The sequence below is a fragment of the Apostichopus japonicus genome, chromosome 8 (genome assembly GCF_037975245.1).
Source record: "Apostichopus japonicus isolate 1M-3 chromosome 8, ASM3797524v1, whole genome shotgun sequence".
In the NCBI taxonomy this organism is placed as follows: Eukaryota; Metazoa; Echinodermata; class Holothuroidea; order Aspidochirotida; family Stichopodidae; genus Apostichopus; species Apostichopus japonicus.
Window position 1 is genome coordinate 38,087,147 of NC_092568.1, and position 17,556 is coordinate 38,104,702.

A 17,556-nucleotide genomic window follows, 5' to 3' on the forward strand; every position below is an offset into this window, starting at 1 on the left:
TCGGGGCAATCATATCCGGGCGTATTGCTACCATATAGCTTCTCAAGTCATATAACACAATGTACATTGTTTAGTTTAATGGGATAAGTAACCATATAGGTGGTCTAGAGTTGAATATTCAACTTTGCAAAATAAGTCTCGGGGCGGGCGGGTATAAAAAGCTTAAATTTCATCTTTCTAATGTCTACGACCATATCACGTTGAATATACCGGTTCTCGTCCGATCACCGAAGTCAAGCAGCGTCGAGCCTAGTCAGTACTTGGATGGGTGACCGCCTGGGAATACTAGGTGCCGTAGACTTTTTCATTTTTCCTCACCCCACAACCGCACCCCTTTCTTTCTTTATTTCTTTGTCACTATTGTTTTATCCTGTCATTGTTATGAAAAGTTTTTCCCCCTCCCAAACCCCCCCCCCCCCACCACCACCACCGTTGAAGACATTGACTTGCCATGATATACCACTATTGTTGTGTCCTGTCATTGCAATCACAAGTTTTTCTCCAGCTCCCTTTAATTCGAGACAAGTGTATCATTAGGGCTATATATCATTCCGCATGCATGCACGCTGCACGAGTGTTCTCCCTCAGGAAAAGTGCCGAAAAGAAACAGGAGAACATCTTTCTTGATATGTTCTCAAACAAAATCTCTCGTTTTTTGTGGCTTGGATGTCGGAGTACACAAAGGGAAGTAAATGTGATGCAGAAATTAGGTCGATTGAGGCAATTTTAGACCACTTTAGGCTTCCCATGAGCAGCGTACGAACACTATGTTAAGAGGTTTGTTCACAAGTCGGACGAACGTAGCTAGCTTCAGACTCTCAGTACGGTGAGTGTGCGTGCGTGCGTCAGTCATCGGGGCAATCATATCCGGGCGTATATGCTACCATATAGCTTCTCAAGTCATATAACACAATGTACATTGTTTAGTTTAATGGGATAAGTAACCATATAGGTGGTCTAGAGTTGAATATTCAACTTTGCAAAATAAGTCTCGGGGCGGGCGGGTATAAAAAGCTTAAATTTCATCTTTCTAATGTCTACGACCATATCACGTTGAATATACCGGTTCTCGTCCGATCACCGAAGTCAAGCAGCGTCGAGCCTAGTCAGTACTTGGATGGGTGACCGCCTGGGAATACTAGGTGCCGTAGACTTTTTCATTTTTCCTCACCCACAACCGCACCCCTTTCTTTCTTTATTTCTTTGTCACTATTGTTTTATCCTGTCATTGTTATGAAAAGTTTTTCCCCCTCCCAAACCCCCCCCCCCCCCCCACCACCACCACCGTTGAAGACATTGACTTGCCATGATATACCACTATTGTTGTGTCCTGTCATTGCAATCACAAGTTTTTCTCCAGCTCCCTTTAATTCGAGACAAGTGTATCATTAGGGCTATATATCATTCCGCATGCATGCACGCTGCACGAGTGTTCTCCCTCAGGAAAAGTGCCGAAAAGAAACAGGAGAACATCTTTCTTGATATGTTCTCAAACAAAATCTCTCGTTTTTTGTGGCTTGGATGTCGGAGTACACAAAGGGAAGTAAATGTGATGCAGAAATTAGGTCGATTGAGGCAATTTTAGACCACTTTAGGCTTCCCATGAGCAGCGTACGAACACTATGTTAAGAGGTTTGTTCACAAGTCGGACGAACGTAGCTAGCTTCAGACTCTCAGTACGGTGAGTGTGCGTGCGTGCGTCAGTCATCGGGGCAATCATATCCGGGCGTATATGCTACCATATAGCTTCTCAAGTCATATAACACAATGTACATTGTTTAGTTTAATGGGATAAGTAACCATATAGGTGGTCTAGAGTTGAATATTCAACTTTGCAAAATAAGTCTCGGGGCGGGCGGGTATAAAAAGCTTAAATTTCATCTTTCTAATGTCTACGACCATATCACGTTGAATATACCGGTTCTCGTCCGATCACCGAAGTCAAGCAGCGTCGAGCCTAGTCAGTACTTGGATGGGTGACCGCCTGGGAATACTAGGTGCCGTAGACTTTTTCATTTTTCCTCACCCACAACCGCACCCCTTTCTTTCTTTATTTCTTTGTCACTATTGTTTTATCCTGTCATTGTTATGAAAAGTTTTTCCCCCCTCCCAAACCCCCCCCCCCCCACCACCACCACCGTTGAAGACATTGACTTGCCATGATATACCACTATTGTTGTGTCCTGTCATTGCAATCACAAGTTTTTCTCCAGCTCCCTTTAATTCGAGACAAGTGTATCATTAGGGCTATATATCATTCCGCATGCATGCACGCTGCACGAGTGTTCTCCCTCAGGAAAAGTGCCGAAAAGAAACAGGAGAACATCTTTCTTGATATGTTCTCAAACAAAATCTCTCGTTTTTTGTGGCTTGGATGTCGGAGTACACAAAGGGAAGTAAATGTGATGCAGAAATTAGGTCGATTGAGGCAATTTTAGACCACTTTAGGCTTCCCATGAGCAGCGTACGAACACTATGTTAAGAGGTTTGTTCACAAGTCGGACGAACGTAGCTAGCTTCAGACTCTCAGTACGGTGAGTGTGCGTGCGTGCGTCAGTCATCGGGGCAATCATATCCGGGCGTATATGCTACCATATAGCTTCTCAAGTCATATAACACAATGTACATTGTTTAGTTTAATGGGATAAGTAACCATATAGGTGGTCTAGAGTTGAATATTCAACTTTGCAAAATAAGTCTCGGGGCGGGCGGGTATAAAAAGCTTAAATTTCATCTTTCTAATGTCTACGACCATATCACGTTGAATATACCGGTTCTCGTCCGATCACCGAAGTCAAGCAGCGTCGAGCCTAGTCAGTACTTGGATGGGTGACCGCCTGGGAATACTAGGTGCCGTAGACTTTTTCATTTTTCCTCACCCACAACCGCACCCCTTTCTTTCTTTATTTCTTTGTCACTATTGTTTTATCCTGTCATTGTTATGAAAAGTTTTTTCCCCCCTCCCAAACCCCCCCCCCCCCACCACCACCCACCGTTGAAGACATTGACTTGCCATGATATACCACTATTGTTGTGTCCTGTCATTGCAATCACAAGTTTTTCTCCAGCTCCCTTTAATTCGAGACAAGTGTATCATTAGGGCTATATATCATTCCGCATGCATGCACGCTGCACGAGTGTTCTCCCTCAGGAAAAGTGCCGAAAAGAAACAGGAGAACATCTTTCTTGATATGTTCTCAAACAAAATCTCTCGTTTTTTGTGGCTTGGATGTCGGAGTACACAAAGGGAAGTAAATGTGATGCAGAAATTAGGTCGATTGAGGCAATTTTAGACCACTTTAGGCTTCCCATGAGCAGCGTACGAACACTATGTTAAGAGGTTTGTTCACAAGTCGGGACGAACGTAGCTAGCTTCAGACTCTCAGTACGGTGAGTGTGCGTGCGTGCGTCAGTCATCGGGGCAATCATATCCGGGCGTATATGCTACCATATAGCTTCTCAAGTCATATAACACAATGTACATTGTTTAGTTTAATGGGATAAGTAACCATATAGGTGGTCTAGAGTTGAATATTCAACTTTGCAAAATAAGTCTCGGGGCGGGCGGGTATAAAAAGCTTAAATTTCATCTTTCTAATGTCTACGACCATATCACGTTGAATATACCGGTTCTCGTCCGATCACCGAAGTCAAGCAGCGTCGAGCCTAGTCAGTACTTGGATGGGTGACCGCCTGGGAATACTAGGTGCCGTAGACTTTTTCATTTTTCCTCACCCACAACCGCACCCCTTTCTTTCTTTATTTCTTTGTCACTATTGTTTTATCCTGTCATTGTTATGAAAAGTTTTTCCCCCTCCCAAACCCCCCCCCCCCCCCCACCACCACCACCGTTGAAGACATTGACTTGCCATGATATACCACTATTGTTGTGTCCTGTCATTGCAATCACAAGTTTTTCTCCAGCTCCCTTTAATTCGAGACAAGTGTATCATTAGGGCTATATATCATTCCGCATGCATGCACGCTGCACGAGTGTTCTCCCTCAGGAAAAGTGCCGAAAAGAAACAGGAGAACATCTTTCTTGATATGTTCTCAAACAAAATCTCTCGTTTTTTGTGGCTTGGATGTCGGAGTACACAAAGGGAAGTAAATGTGATGCAGAAATTAGGTCGATTGAGGCAATTTTAGACCACTTTAGGCTTCCCATGAGCAGCGTACGAACACTATGTTAAGAGGTTTGTTCACAAGTCGGACGAACGTAGCTAGCTTCAGACTCTCAGTACGGTGAGTGTGCGTGCGTGCGTCAGTCATCGGGGCAATCATATCCGGGCGTATATGCTACCATATAGCTTCTCAAGTCATATAACACAATGTACATTGTTTAGTTTAATGGGATAAGTAACCATATAGGTGGTCTAGAGTTGAATATTCAACTTTGCAAAATAAGTCTCGGGGCGGGCGGGTATAAAAAGCTTAAATTTCATCTTTCTAATGTCTACGACCATATCACGTTGAATATACCGGTTCTCGTCCGATCACCGAGTCAAGCAGCGTCGAGCCTAGTCAGTACTTGGATGGGTGACCGCCTGGGAATACTAGGTGCCGTAGACTTTTTCATTTTTCCTCACCCACAACCGCACCCCTTTCTTTCTTTATTTCTTTGTCACTATTGTTTTATCCTGTCATTGTTATGAAAAGTTTTTCCCCCTCCCAAACCCCCCCCCCCCCACCACCACCACCGTTGAAGACATTGACTTGCCATGATATACCACTATTGTTGTGTCCTGTCATTGCAATCACAAGTTTTTCTCCAGCTCCCTTTAATTCGAGACAAGTGTATCATTAGGGCTATATATCATTCCGCATGCATGCACGCTGCACGAGTGTTCTCCCTCAGGAAAAGTGCCGAAAAGAAACAGGAGAACATCTTTCTTGATATGTTCTCAAACAAAATCTCTCGTTTTTTGTGGCTTGGATGTCGGAGTACACAAAGGGAAGTAAATGTGATGCAGAAATTAGGTCGATTGAGGCAATTTTAGACCACTTTAGGCTTCCCATGAGCAGCGTACGAACACTATGTTAAGAGGTTTGTTCACAAGTCGGACGAACGTAGCTAGCTTCAGACTCTCAGTACGGTGAGTGTGCGTGCGTGCGTCAGTCATCGGGGCAATCATATCCGGGCGTATATGCTACCATATAGCTTCTCAAGTCATATAACACAATGTACATTGTTTAGTTTAATGGGATAAGTAACCATATAGGTGGTCTAGAGTTGAATATTCAACTTTGCAAAATAAGTCTCGGGGCGGGCGGGTATAAAAAGCTTAAATTTCATCTTTCTAATGTCTACGACCATATCACGTTGAATATACCGGTTCTCGTCCGATCACCGAAGTCAAGCAGCGTCGAGCCTAGTCAGTACTTGGATGGGTGACCGCCTGGGAATACTAGGTGCCGTAGACTTTTTCATTTTTCCTCACCCACAACCGCACCCCTTTCTTTCTTTATTTCTTTGTCACTATTGTTTTATCCTGTCATTGTTATGAAAAGTTTTTCCCCCTCCCAAACCCCCCCCCCCCCACCACCACCACCGTTGAAGACATTGACTTGCCATGATATACCACTATTGTTGTGTCCTGTCATTGCAATCACAAGTTTTTCTCCAGCTCCCTTTAATTCGAGACAAGTGTATCATTAGGGCTATATATCATTCCGCATGCATGCACGCTGCACGAGTGTTCTCCCTCAGGAAAAGTGCCGAAAAGAAACAGGAGAACATCTTTCTTGATATGTTCTCAAACAAAATCTCTCGTTTTTTGTGGCTTGGATGTCGGAGTACACAAAGGGAAGTAAATGTGATGCAGAAATTAGGTCGATTGAGGCAATTTTAGACCACTTTAGGCTTCCCATGAGCAGCGTACGAACACTATGTTAAGAGGTTTGTTCACAAGTCGGACGAACGTAGCTAGCTTCAGACTCTCAGTACGGTGAGTGTGCGTGCGTGCGTCAGTCATCGGGGCAATCATATCCGGGCGTATATGCTACCATATAGCTTCTCAAGTCATATAACACAATGTACATTGTTTAGTTTAATGGGATAAGTAACCATATAGGTGGTCTAGAGTTGAATATTCAACTTTGCAAAATAAGTCTCGGGGCGGGCGGGTATAAAAAGCTTAAATTTCATCTTTCTAATGTCTACGACCATATCACGTTGAATATACCGGTTCTCGTCCGATCACCGAAGTCAAGCAGCGTCGAGCCTAGTCAGTACTTGGATGGGTGACCGCCTGGGAATACTAGGTGCCGTAGACTTTTTCATTTTTCCTCACCCACAACCGCACCCCTTTCTTTCTTTATTTCTTTGTCACTATTGTTTTATCCTGTCATTGTTATGAAAAGTTTTTCCCCCTCCCAAACCCCCCCCCCCCCACCACCACCACCGTTGAAGACATTGACTTGCCATGATATACCACTATTGTTGTGTCCTGTCATTGCAATCACAAGTTTTTCTCCAGCTCCCTTTAATTCGAGACAAGTGTATCATTAGGGCTATATATCATTCCGCATGCATGCACGCTGCACGAGTGTTCTCCCTCAGGAAAAGTGCCGAAAAGAAACAGGAGAACATCTTTCTTGATATGTTCTCAAACAAAATCTCTCGTTTTTTGTGGCTTGATGTCGGAGTACACAAAGGGAAGTAAATGTGATGCAGAAATTAGGTCGATTGAGGCAATTTTAGACCACTTTAGGCTTCCCATGAGCAGCGTACGAACACTATGTTAAGAGGTTTGTTCACAAGTCGGACGAACGTAGCTAGCTTCAGACTCTCAGTACGGTGAGTGTGCGTGCGTGCGTCAGTCATCGGGGCAATCATATCCGGGCGTATATGCTACCATATAGCTTCTCAAGTCATATAACACAATGTACATTGTTTAGTTTAATGGGATAAGTAACCATATAGGTGGTCTAGAGTTGAATATTCAACTTTGCAAAATAAGTCTCGGGGCGGGCGGGTATAAAAAGCTTAAATTTCATCTTTCTAATGTCTACGACCATATCACGTTGAATATACCGGTTCTCGTCCGATCACCGAAGTCAAGCAGCGTCGAGCCTAGTCAGTACTTGGATGGGTGACCGCCTGGGAATACTAGGTGCCGTAGACTTTTTCATTTTTCCTCACCCACAACCGCACCCCTTTCTTTCTTTATTTCTTTGTCACTATTGTTTTATCCTGTCATTGTTATGAAAAGTTTTTCCCCCTCCCAAACCCCCCCCCCCCCCACCACCACCACCGTTGAAGACATTGACTTGCCATGATATACCACTATTGTTGTGTCCTGTCATTGCAATCACAAGTTTTTCTCCAGCTCCCTTTAATTCGAGACAAGTGTATCATTAGGGCTATATATCATTCCGCATGCATGCACGCTGCACGAGTGTTCTCCCTCAGGAAAAGTGCCGAAAAGAAACAGGAGAACATCTTTCTTGATATGTTCTCAAACAAAATCTCTCGTTTTTTGTGGCTTGGATGTCGGAGTACACAAAGGGAAGTAAATGTGATGCAGAAATTAGGTCGATTGAGGCAATTTTAGACCACTTTAGGCTTCCCATGAGCAGCGTACGAACACTATGTTAAGAGGTTTGTTCACAAGTCGGACGAACGTAGCTAGCTTCAGACTCTCAGTACGGTGAGTGTGCGTGCGTGCGTCAGTCATCGGGGCAATCATATCCGGGCGTATATGCTACCATATAGCTTCTCAAGTCATATAACACAATGTACATTGTTTAGTTTAATGGGATAAGTAACCATATAGGTGGTCTAGAGTTGAATATTCAACTTTGCAAAATAAGTCTCGGGGCGGGCGGGTATAAAAAGCTTAAATTTCATCTTTCTAATGTCTACGACCATATCACGTTGAATATACCGGTTCTCGTCCGATCACCGAAGTCAAGCAGCGTCGAGCCTAGTCAGTACTTGGATGGGTGACCGCCTGGGAATACTAGGTGCCGTAGACTTTTTCATTTTTCCTCACCCACAACCGCACCCCTTTCTTTCTTTATTTCTTTGTCACTATTGTTTTATCCTGTCATTGTTATGAAAAGTTTTTCCCCCTCCCAAACCCCCCCCCCCCCACCACCACCACCGTTGAAGACATTGACTTGCCATGATATACCACTACCACTATTGTTGTGTCCTGTCATTGCAATCACAAGTTTTTCTCCAGCTCCCTTTAATTCGAGACAAGTGTATCATTAGGGCTATATATCATTCCGCATGCATGCACGCTGCACGAGTGTTCTCCCTCAGGAAAAGTGCCGAAAAGAAACAGGAGAACATCTTTCTTGATATGTTCTCAAACAAAATCTCTCGTTTTTTGTGGCTTGGATGTCGGAGTACACAAAGGGAAGTAAATGTGATGCAGAAATTAGGTCGATTGAGGCAATTTTAGACCACTTTAGGCTTCCCATGAGCAGCGTACGAACACTATGTTAAGAGGTTTGTTCACAAGTCGGACGAACGTAGCTAGCTTCAGACTCTCAGTACGGTGAGTGTGCGTGCGTGCGTCAGTCATCGGGGCAATCATATCCGGGCGTATATGCTACCATATAGCTTCTCAAGTCATATAACACAATGTACATTGTTTAGTTTAATGGGATAAGTAACCATATAGGTGGTCTAGAGTTGAATATTCAACTTTGCAAAATAAGTCTCGGGGCGGGCGGGTATAAAAAGCTTAAATTTCATCTTTCTAATGTCTACGACCATATCACGTTGAATATACCGGTTCTCGTCCGATCACCGAAGTCAAGCAGCGTCGAGCCTAGTCAGTACTTGGATGGGTGACCGCCTGGGAATACTAGGTGCCGTAGACTTTTTCATTTTTCCTCACCCACAACCGCACCCCTTTCTTTCTTTATTTCTTTGTCACTATTGTTTTATCCTGTCATTGTTATGAAAAGTTTTTCCCCCTCCCAACCCCCCCCCCCACCACCACCACCGTTGAAGACATTGACTTGCCATGATATACCACTATTGTTGTGTCCTGTCATTGCAATCACAAGTTTTTCTCCAGCTCCCTTTAATTCGAGACAAGTGTATCATTAGGGCTATATATCATTCCGCATGCATGCACGCTGCACGAGTGTTCTCCCTCAGGAAAAGTGCCGAAAAGAAACAGGAGAACATCTTTCTTGATATGTTCTCAAACAAAATCTCTCGTTTTTTGTGGCTTGGATGTCGGAGTACACAAAGGGAAGTAAATGTGATGCAGAAATTAGGTCGATTGAGGCAATTTTAGACCACTTTAGGCTTCCCATGAGCAGCGTACGAACACTATGTTAAGAGGTTTGTTCACAAGTCGGACGAACGTAGCTAGCTTCAGACTCTCAGTACGGTGAGTGTGCGTGCGTGCGTCAGTCATCGGGGCAATCATATCCGGGCGTATATGCTACCATATAGCTTCTCAAGTCATATAACACAATGTACATTGTTTAGTTTAATGGGATAAGTAACCATATAGGTGGTCTAGAGTTGAATATTCAACTTTGCAAAATAAGTCTCGGGGCGGGCGGGTATAAAAAGCTTAAATTTCATCTTTCTAATGTCTACGACCATATCACGTTGAATATACCGGTTCTCGTCCGATCACCGAAGTCAAGCAGCGTCGAGCCTAGTCAGTACTTGGATGGGTGACCGCCTGGGAATACTAGGTGCCGTAGACTTTTTCATTTTTCCTCACCCACAACCGCACCCCTTTCTTTCTTTATTTCTTTGTCACTATTGTTTTATCCTGTCATTGTTATGAAAAGTTTTTCCCCCTCCCAACCCCCCCCCCCCCCACCACCACCACCGTTGAAGACATTGACTTGCCATGATATACCACTATTGTTGTGTCCTGTCATTGCAATCACAAGTTTTTCTCCAGCTCCCTTTAATTCGAGACAAGTGTATCATTAGGGCTATATATCATTCCGCATGCATGCACGCTGCACGAGTGTTCTCCCTCAGGAAAAGTGCCGAAAAGAAACAGGAGAACATCTTTCTTGATATGTTCTCAAACAAAATCTCTCGTTTTTTGTGGCTTGGATGTCGGAGTACACAAAGGGAAGTAAATGTGATGCAGAAATTAGGTCGATTGAGGCAATTTTAGACCACTTTAGGCTTCCCATGAGCAGCGTACGAACACTATGTTAAGAGGTTTGTTCACAAGTCGGACGAACGTAGCTAGCTTCAGACTCTCAGTACGGTGAGTGTGCGTGCGTGCGTCAGTCATCGGGGCAATCATATCCGGGCGTATATGCTACCATATAGCTTCTCAAGTCATATAACACAATGTACATTGTTTAGTTTAATGGGATAAGTAACCATATAGGTGGTCTAGAGTTGAATATTCAACTTTGCAAAATAAGTCTCGGGGCGGGCGGGTATAAAAAGCTTAAATTTCATCTTTCTAATGTCTACGACCATATCACGTTGAATATACCGGTTCTCGTCCGATCACCGAAGTCAAGCAGCGTCGAGCCTAGTCAGTACTTGGATGGGTGACCGCCTGGGAATACTAGGTGCCGTAGACTTTTTCATTTTTCCTCACCCACAACCGCACCCCTTTCTTTCTTTATTTCTTTGTCACTATTGTTTTATCCTGTCATTGTTATGAAAAGTTTTTCCCCCTCCCAACCCCCCCCCCCCCACCACCACCACCGTTGAAGACATTGACTTGCCATGATATACCACTATTGTTGTGTCCTGTCATTGCAATCACAAGTTTTTCTCCAGCTCCCTTTAATTCGAGACAAGTGTATCATTAGGGCTATATATCATTCCGCATGCATGCACGCTGCACGAGTGTTCTCCCTCAGGAAAAGTGCCGAAAAGAAACAGGAGAACATCTTTCTTGATATGTTCTCAAACAAAATCTCTCGTTTTTTGTGGCTTGGATGTCGGAGTACACAAAGGGAAGTAAATGTGATGCAGAAATTAGGTCGATTGAGGCAATTTTAGACCACTTTAGGCTTCCCATGAGCAGCGTACGAACACTATGTTAAGAGGTTTGTTCACAAGTCGGACGAACGTAGCTAGCTTCAGACTCTCAGTACGGTGAGTGTGCGTGCGTGCGTCAGTCATCGGGGCAATCATATCCGGGCGTATATGCTACCATATAGCTTCTCAAGTCATATAACACAATGTACATTGTTTAGTTTAATGGGATAAGTAACCATATAGGTGGTCTAGAGTTGAATATTCAACTTTGCAAAATAAGTCTCGGGGCGGGCGGGTATAAAAAGCTTAAATTTCATCTTTCTAATGTCTACGACCATATCACGTTGAATATACCGGTTCTCGTCCGATCACCGAAGTCAAGCAGCGTCGAGCCTAGTCAGTACTTGGATGGGTGACCGCCTGGGAATACTAGGTGCCGTAGACTTTTTCATTTTTCCTCACCCACAACCGCACCCCTTTCTTTCTTTATTTCTTTGTCACTATTGTTTTATCCTGTCATTGTTATGAAAAGTTTTTCCCCCTCCCAACCCCCCCCCCCCACCACCACCACCGTTGAAGACATTGACTTGCCATGATATACCACTATTGTTGTGTCCTGTCATTGCAATCACAAGTTTTTCTCCAGCTCCCTTTAATTCGAGACAAGTGTATCATTAGGGCTATATATCATTCCGCATGCATGCACGCTGCACGAGTGTTCTCCCTCAGGAAAAGTGCCGAAAAGAAACAGGAGAACATCTTTCTTGATATGTTCTCAAACAAAATCTCTCGTTTTTTGTGGCTTGGATGTCGGAGTACACAAAGGGAAGTAAATGTGATACAGAAATTAGGTCGATTGAGGCAATTTTAGACCACTTTAGGCTTCCCATGAGCAGCGTACGAACACTATGTTAAGAGGTTTGTTCACAAGTCGGACGAACGTAGCTAGCTTCAGACTCTCAGTACGGTGAGTGTGCGTGCGTGCGTCAGTCATCGGGGCAATCATATCCGGGCGTATATGCTACCATATAGCTTCTCAAGTCATATAACACAATGTACATTGTTTAGTTTAATGGGATAAGTAACCATATAGGTGGTCTAGAGTTGAATATTCAACTTTGCAAAATAAGTCTCGGGGCGGGCGGGTATAAAAAGCTTAAATTTCATCTTTCTAATGTCTACGACCATATCACGTTGAATATACCGGTTCTCGTCCGATCACCGAAGTCAAGCAGCGTCGAGCCTAGTCAGTACTTGGATGGGTGACCGCCTGGGAATACTAGGTGCCGTAGACTTTTTCATTTTTCCTCACCCACAACCGCACCCCTTTCTTTCTTTATTTCTTTGTCACTATTGTTTTATCCTGTCATTGTTATGAAAAGTTTTTCCCCCTCCCAACCCCCCCCCCACCACCACCACCACCGTTGAAGACATTGACTTGCCATGATATACCACTATTGTTGTGTCCTGTCATTGCAATCACAAGTTTTTCTCCAGCTCCCTTTAATTCGAGACAAGTGTATCATTAGGGCTATATATCATTCCGCATGCATGCACGCTGCACGAGTGTTCTCCCTCAGGAAAAGTGCCGAAAAGAAACAGGAGAACATCTTTCTTGATATGTTCTCAAACAAAATCTCTCGTTTTTTGTGGCTTGGATGTCGGAGTACACAAAGGGAAGTAAATGTGATGCAGAAATTAGGTCGATTGAGGCAATTTTAGACCACTTTAGGCTTCCCATGAGCAGCGTACGAACACTATGTTAAGAGGTTTGTTCACAAGTCGGACGAACGTAGCTAGCTTCAGACTCTCAGTACGGTGAGTGTGCGTGCGTGCGTCAGTCATCGGGGCAATCATATCCGGGCGTATATGCTACCATATAGCTTCTCAAGTCATATAACACAATGTACATTGTTTAGTTTAATGGGATAAGTAACCATATAGGTGGTCTAGAGTTGAATATTCAACTTTGCAAAATAAGTCTCGGGGCGGGCGGGTATAAAAAGCTTAAATTTCATCTTTCTAATGTCTACGACCATATCACGTTGAATATACCGGTTCTCGTCCGATCACCGAAGTCAAGCAGCGTCGAGCCTAGTCAGTACTTGGATGGGTGACCGCCTGGGAATACTAGGTGCCGTAGACTTTTTCATTTTTCCTCACCCACAACCGCACCCCTTTCTTTCTTTATTTCTTTGTCACTATTGTTTTATCCTGTCATTGTTATGAAAAGTTTTTCCCCCTCCCAACCCCCCCCCCCACCACCACCACCGTTGAAGACATTGACTTGCCATGATATACCACTATTGTTGTGTCCTGTCATTGCAATCACAAGTTTTTCTCCAGCTCCCTTTAATTCGAGACAAGTGTATCATTAGGGCTATATATCATTCCGCATGCATGCACGCTGCACGAGTGTTCTCCCTCAGGAAAAGTGCCGAAAAGAAACAGGAGAACATCTTTCTTGATATGTTCTCAAACAAAATCTCTCGTTTTTTGTGGCTTGGATGTCGGAGTACACAAAGGGAAGTAAATGTGATGCAGAAATTAGGTCGATTGAGGCAATTTTAGACCACTTTAGGCTTCCCATGAGCAGCGTACGAACACTATGTTAAGAGGTTTGTTCACAAGTCGGACGAACGTAGCTAGCTTCAGACTCTCAGTACGGTGAGTGTGCGTGCGTGCGTCAGTCATCGGGGCAATCATATCCGGGCGTATATGCTACCATATAGCTTCTCAAGTCATATAACACAATGTACATTGTTTAGTTTAATGGGATAAGTAACCATATAGGTGGTCTAGAGTTGAATATTCAACTTTGCAAAATAAGTCTCGGGGCGGGCGGGTATAAAAAGCTTAAATTTCATCTTTCTAATGTCTACGACCATATCACGTTGAATATACCGGTTCTCGTCCGATCACCGAAGTCAAGCAGCGTCGAGCCTAGTCAGTACTTGGATGGGTGACCGCCTGGGAATACTAGGTGCCGTAGACTTTTTCATTTTTCCTCACCCACAACCGCACCCCTTTCTTTCTTTATTTCTTTGTCACTATTGTTTTATCCTGTCATTGTTATGAAAAGTTTTTCCCCCTCCCAACCCCCCCCCCCCCCACCACCACCACCGTTGAAGACATTGACTTGCCATGATATACCACTATTGTTGTGTCCTGTCATTGCAATCACAAGTTTTTCTCCAGCTCCCTTTAATTCGAGACAAGTGTATCATTAGGGCTATATATCATTCCGCATGCATGCACGCTGCACGAGTGTTCTCCCTCAGGAAAAGTGCCGAAAAGAAACAGGAGAACATCTTTCTTGATATGTTCTCAAACAAAATCTCTCGTTTTTTGTGGCTTGGATGTCGGAGTACACAAAGGGAAGTAAATGTGATGCAGAAATTAGGTCGATTGAGGCAATTTTAGACCACTTTAGGCTTCCCATGAGCAGCGTACGAACACTATGTTAAGAGGTTTGTTCACAAGTCGGACGAACGTAGCTAGCTTCAGACTCTCAGTACGGTGAGTGTGCGTGCGTGCGTCAGTCATCGGGGCAATCATATCCGGGCGTATATGCTACCATATAGCTTCTCAAGTCATATAACACAATGTACATTGTTTAGTTTAATGGGATAAGTAACCATATAGGTGGTCTAGAGTTGAATATTCAACTTTGCAAAATAAGTCTCGGGGCGGGCGGGTATAAAAAGCTTAAATTTCATCTTTCTAATGTCTACGACCATATCACGTTGAATATACCGGTTCTCGTCCGATCACCGAAGTCAAGCAGCGTCGAGCCTAGTCAGTACTTGGATGGGTGACCGCCTGGGAATACTAGGTGCCGTAGACTTTTTCATTTTTCCTCACCCACAACCGCACCCCTTTCTTTCTTTATTTCTTTGTCACTATTGTTTTATCCTGTCATTGTTATGAAAAGTTTTTCCCCCTCCCAACCCCCCCCCCCCACCACCACCACCGTTGAAGACATTGACTTGCCATGATATACCACTATTGTTGTGTCCTGTCATTGCAATCACAAGTTTTTCTCCAGCTCCCTTTAATTCGAGACAAGTGTATCATTAGGGCTATATATCATTCCGCATGCATGCACGCTGCACGAGTGTTCTCCCTCAGGAAAAGTGCCGAAAAGAAACAGGAGAACATCTTTCTTGATATGTTCTCAAACAAAATCTCTCGTTTTTTGTGGCTTGGATGTCGGAGTACACAAAGGGAAGTAAATGTGATACAGAAATTAGGTCGATTGAGGCAATTTTAGACCACTTTAGGCTTCCCATGAGCAGCGTACGAACACTATGTTAAGAGGTTTGTTCACAAGTCGGACGAACGTAGCTAGCTTCAGACTCTCAGTACGGTGAGTGTGCGTGCGTGCGTCAGTCATCGGGGCAATCATATCCGGGCGTATATGCTACCATATAGCTTCTCAAGTCATATAACACAATGTACATTGTTTAGTTTAATGGGATAAGTAACCATATAGGTGGTCTAGAGTTGAATATTCAACTTTGCAAAATAAGTCTCGGGGCGGGCGGGTATAAAAAGCTTAAATTTCATCTTTCTAATGTCTACGACCATATCACGTTGAATATACCGGTTCTCGTCCGATCACCGAAGTCAAGCAGCGTCGAGCCTAGTCAGTACTTGGATGGGTGACCGCCTGGGAATACTAGGTGCCGTAGACTTTTTCATTTTTCCTCACCCACAACCGCACCCCTTTCTTTCTTTATTTCTTTGTCACTATTGTTTTATCCTGTCATTGTTATGAAAAGTTTTTCCCCCTCCCAACCCCCCCCCCCCACCACCACCACCGTTGAAGACATTGACTTGCCATGATATACCACTATTGTTGTGTCCTGTCATTGCAATCACAAGTTTTTCTCCAGCTCCCTTTAATTCGAGACAAGTGTATCATTAGGGCTATATATCATTCCGCATGCATGCACGCTGCACGAGTGTTCTCCCTCAGGAAAAGTGCCGAAAAGAAACAGGAGAACATCTTTCTTGATATGTTCTCAAACAAAATCTCTCGTTTTTTGTGGCTTGGATGTCGGAGTACACAAAGGGAAGTAAATGTGATGCAGAAATTAGGTCGATTGAGGCAATTTTAGACCACTTTAGGCTTCCCATGAGCAGCGTACGAACACTATGTTAAGAGGTTTGTTCACAAGTCGGACGAACGTAGCTAGCTTCAGACTCTCAGTACGGTGAGTGTGCGTGCGTGCGTCAGTCATCGGGGCAATCATATCCGGGCGTATATGCTACCATATAGCTTCTCAAGTCATATAACACAATGTACATTGTTTAGTTTAATGGGATAAGTAACCATATAGGTGGTCTAGAGTTGAATATTCAACTTTGCAAAATAAGTCTCGGGGCGGGCGGGTATAAAAAGCTTAAATTTCATCTTTCTAATGTCTACGACCATATCACGTTGAATATACCGGTTCTCGTCCGATCACCGAAGTCAAGCAGCGTCGAGCCTAGTCAGTACTTGGATGGGTGACCGCCTGGGAATACTAGGTGCCGTAGACTTTTTCATTTTTCCTCACCCACAACCGCACCCCTTTCTTTCTTTATTTCTTTGTCACTATTGTTTTATCCTGTCATTGTTATGAAAAGTTTTTCCCCCTCCCAACCCCCCCCCCCCCACCACCACCACCGTTGAAGACATTGACTTGCCATGATATACCACTATTGTTGTGTCCTGTCATTGCAATCACAAGTTTTTCTCCAGCTCCCTTTAATTCGAGACAAGTGTATCATTAGGGCTATATATCATTCCGCATGCATGCACGCTGCACGAGTGTTCTCCCTCAGGAAAAGTGCCGAAAAGAAACAGGAGAACATCTTTCTTGATATGTTCTCAAACAAAATCTCTCGTTTTTTGTGGCTTGGATGTCGGAGTACACAAAGGGAAGTAAATGTGATGCAGAAATTAGGTCGATTGAGGCAATTTTAGACCACTTTAGGCTTCCCATGAGCAGCGTACGAACACTATGTTAAGAGGTTTGTTCACAAGTCGGACGAACGTAGCTAGCTTCAGACTCTCAGTACGGTGAGTGTGCGTGCGTGCGTCAGTCATCGGGGCAATCATATCCGGGCGTATATGCTACCATATAGCTTCTCAAGTCATATAACACAATGTACATTGTTTAGTTTAATGGGATAAGTAACCATATAGGTGGTCTAGAGTTGAATATTCAACTTTGCAAAATAAGTCTCGGGGCGGGCGGGTATAAAAAGCTTAAATTTCATCTTTCTAATGTCTACGACCATATCACGTTGAATATACCGGTTCTCGTCCGATCACCGAAGTCAAGCAGCGTCGAGCCTAGTCAGTACTTGGATGGGTGACCGCCTGGGAATACTAGGTGCCGTAGACTTTTTCATTTTTCCTCACCCACAACCGCACCCCTTTCTTTCTTTATTTCTTTGTCACTATTGTTTTATCCTGTCATTGTTATGAAAAGTTTTTCCCCCTCCCAACCCCCCCCCCCCCACCACCACCACCGTTGAAGACATTGACTTGCCATGATATACCACTATTGTTGTGTCCTGTCATTGCAATCACAAGTTTTTCTCCAGCTCCCTTTAAT

At 43.9% G+C, this 17,556-nt stretch overlaps 21 non-coding genes across 21 annotated transcripts; all 21 read left to right on the plus strand.

Annotated features, from left to right (window-relative positions):
• The first annotated feature begins 182 nt into the window (after positions 1-182).
• LOC139972575 (5S ribosomal RNA) lies at positions 183-301 on the plus strand. Its single transcript, XR_011794982.1, has one exon. It is a non-coding gene; the product is annotated as a 5S ribosomal RNA (ribosomal RNA).
• A 734-nt stretch (positions 302-1,035) lies between these two features.
• LOC139972587 (5S ribosomal RNA) lies at positions 1,036-1,154 on the plus strand. Its single transcript, XR_011794993.1, has one exon. It is a non-coding gene; the product is annotated as a 5S ribosomal RNA (ribosomal RNA).
• A 736-nt stretch (positions 1,155-1,890) lies between these two features.
• Positions 1,891-2,009, plus strand: LOC139972599 (5S ribosomal RNA). The gene has a single exon (XR_011795005.1). It is a non-coding gene; the product is annotated as a 5S ribosomal RNA (ribosomal RNA).
• Positions 2,010-2,743: 734 nt separating this feature from the next.
• On the plus strand, positions 2,744-2,862 carry LOC139972611 (5S ribosomal RNA). The gene has a single exon (XR_011795016.1). It is a non-coding gene; the product is annotated as a 5S ribosomal RNA (ribosomal RNA).
• A 737-nt stretch (positions 2,863-3,599) lies between these two features.
• On the plus strand, positions 3,600-3,718 carry LOC139972623 (5S ribosomal RNA). The gene has a single exon (XR_011795027.1). It is a non-coding gene; the product is annotated as a 5S ribosomal RNA (ribosomal RNA).
• Positions 3,719-4,454: 736 nt separating this feature from the next.
• On the plus strand, positions 4,455-4,572 carry LOC139972666 (5S ribosomal RNA). The gene has a single exon (XR_011795074.1). It is a non-coding gene; the product is annotated as a 5S ribosomal RNA (ribosomal RNA).
• A 733-nt stretch (positions 4,573-5,305) lies between these two features.
• Positions 5,306-5,424, plus strand: LOC139972635 (5S ribosomal RNA). Its single transcript, XR_011795039.1, has one exon. It is a non-coding gene; the product is annotated as a 5S ribosomal RNA (ribosomal RNA).
• Positions 5,425-6,157: 733 nt separating this feature from the next.
• Positions 6,158-6,276, plus strand: LOC139972646 (5S ribosomal RNA). The gene has a single exon (XR_011795053.1). It is a non-coding gene; the product is annotated as a 5S ribosomal RNA (ribosomal RNA).
• Positions 6,277-7,008: 732 nt separating this feature from the next.
• Positions 7,009-7,127, plus strand: LOC139972657 (5S ribosomal RNA). Its single transcript, XR_011795066.1, has one exon. It is a non-coding gene; the product is annotated as a 5S ribosomal RNA (ribosomal RNA).
• Positions 7,128-7,861: 734 nt separating this feature from the next.
• Positions 7,862-7,980, plus strand: LOC139972670 (5S ribosomal RNA). The gene has a single exon (XR_011795076.1). It is a non-coding gene; the product is annotated as a 5S ribosomal RNA (ribosomal RNA).
• A 739-nt stretch (positions 7,981-8,719) lies between these two features.
• On the plus strand, positions 8,720-8,838 carry LOC139972674 (5S ribosomal RNA). The gene has a single exon (XR_011795077.1). It is a non-coding gene; the product is annotated as a 5S ribosomal RNA (ribosomal RNA).
• Positions 8,839-9,568: 730 nt separating this feature from the next.
• On the plus strand, positions 9,569-9,687 carry LOC139972685 (5S ribosomal RNA). Its single transcript, XR_011795078.1, has one exon. It is a non-coding gene; the product is annotated as a 5S ribosomal RNA (ribosomal RNA).
• A 733-nt stretch (positions 9,688-10,420) lies between these two features.
• Positions 10,421-10,539, plus strand: LOC139972696 (5S ribosomal RNA). The gene has a single exon (XR_011795079.1). It is a non-coding gene; the product is annotated as a 5S ribosomal RNA (ribosomal RNA).
• A 732-nt stretch (positions 10,540-11,271) lies between these two features.
• LOC139972705 (5S ribosomal RNA) lies at positions 11,272-11,390 on the plus strand. Its single transcript, XR_011795081.1, has one exon. It is a non-coding gene; the product is annotated as a 5S ribosomal RNA (ribosomal RNA).
• A 731-nt stretch (positions 11,391-12,121) lies between these two features.
• Positions 12,122-12,240, plus strand: LOC139972183 (5S ribosomal RNA). Its single transcript, XR_011794621.1, has one exon. It is a non-coding gene; the product is annotated as a 5S ribosomal RNA (ribosomal RNA).
• Positions 12,241-12,972: 732 nt separating this feature from the next.
• Positions 12,973-13,091, plus strand: LOC139972185 (5S ribosomal RNA). Its single transcript, XR_011794622.1, has one exon. It is a non-coding gene; the product is annotated as a 5S ribosomal RNA (ribosomal RNA).
• Positions 13,092-13,821: 730 nt separating this feature from the next.
• On the plus strand, positions 13,822-13,940 carry LOC139972186 (5S ribosomal RNA). Its single transcript, XR_011794623.1, has one exon. It is a non-coding gene; the product is annotated as a 5S ribosomal RNA (ribosomal RNA).
• Positions 13,941-14,673: 733 nt separating this feature from the next.
• LOC139972187 (5S ribosomal RNA) lies at positions 14,674-14,792 on the plus strand. The gene has a single exon (XR_011794624.1). It is a non-coding gene; the product is annotated as a 5S ribosomal RNA (ribosomal RNA).
• Positions 14,793-15,523: 731 nt separating this feature from the next.
• On the plus strand, positions 15,524-15,642 carry LOC139972188 (5S ribosomal RNA). Its single transcript, XR_011794625.1, has one exon. It is a non-coding gene; the product is annotated as a 5S ribosomal RNA (ribosomal RNA).
• Positions 15,643-16,373: 731 nt separating this feature from the next.
• On the plus strand, positions 16,374-16,492 carry LOC139972190 (5S ribosomal RNA). Its single transcript, XR_011794627.1, has one exon. It is a non-coding gene; the product is annotated as a 5S ribosomal RNA (ribosomal RNA).
• Positions 16,493-17,224: 732 nt separating this feature from the next.
• LOC139972191 (5S ribosomal RNA) lies at positions 17,225-17,343 on the plus strand. Its single transcript, XR_011794628.1, has one exon. It is a non-coding gene; the product is annotated as a 5S ribosomal RNA (ribosomal RNA).
• The last annotated feature ends 213 nt before the right edge of the window (positions 17,344-17,556 follow it).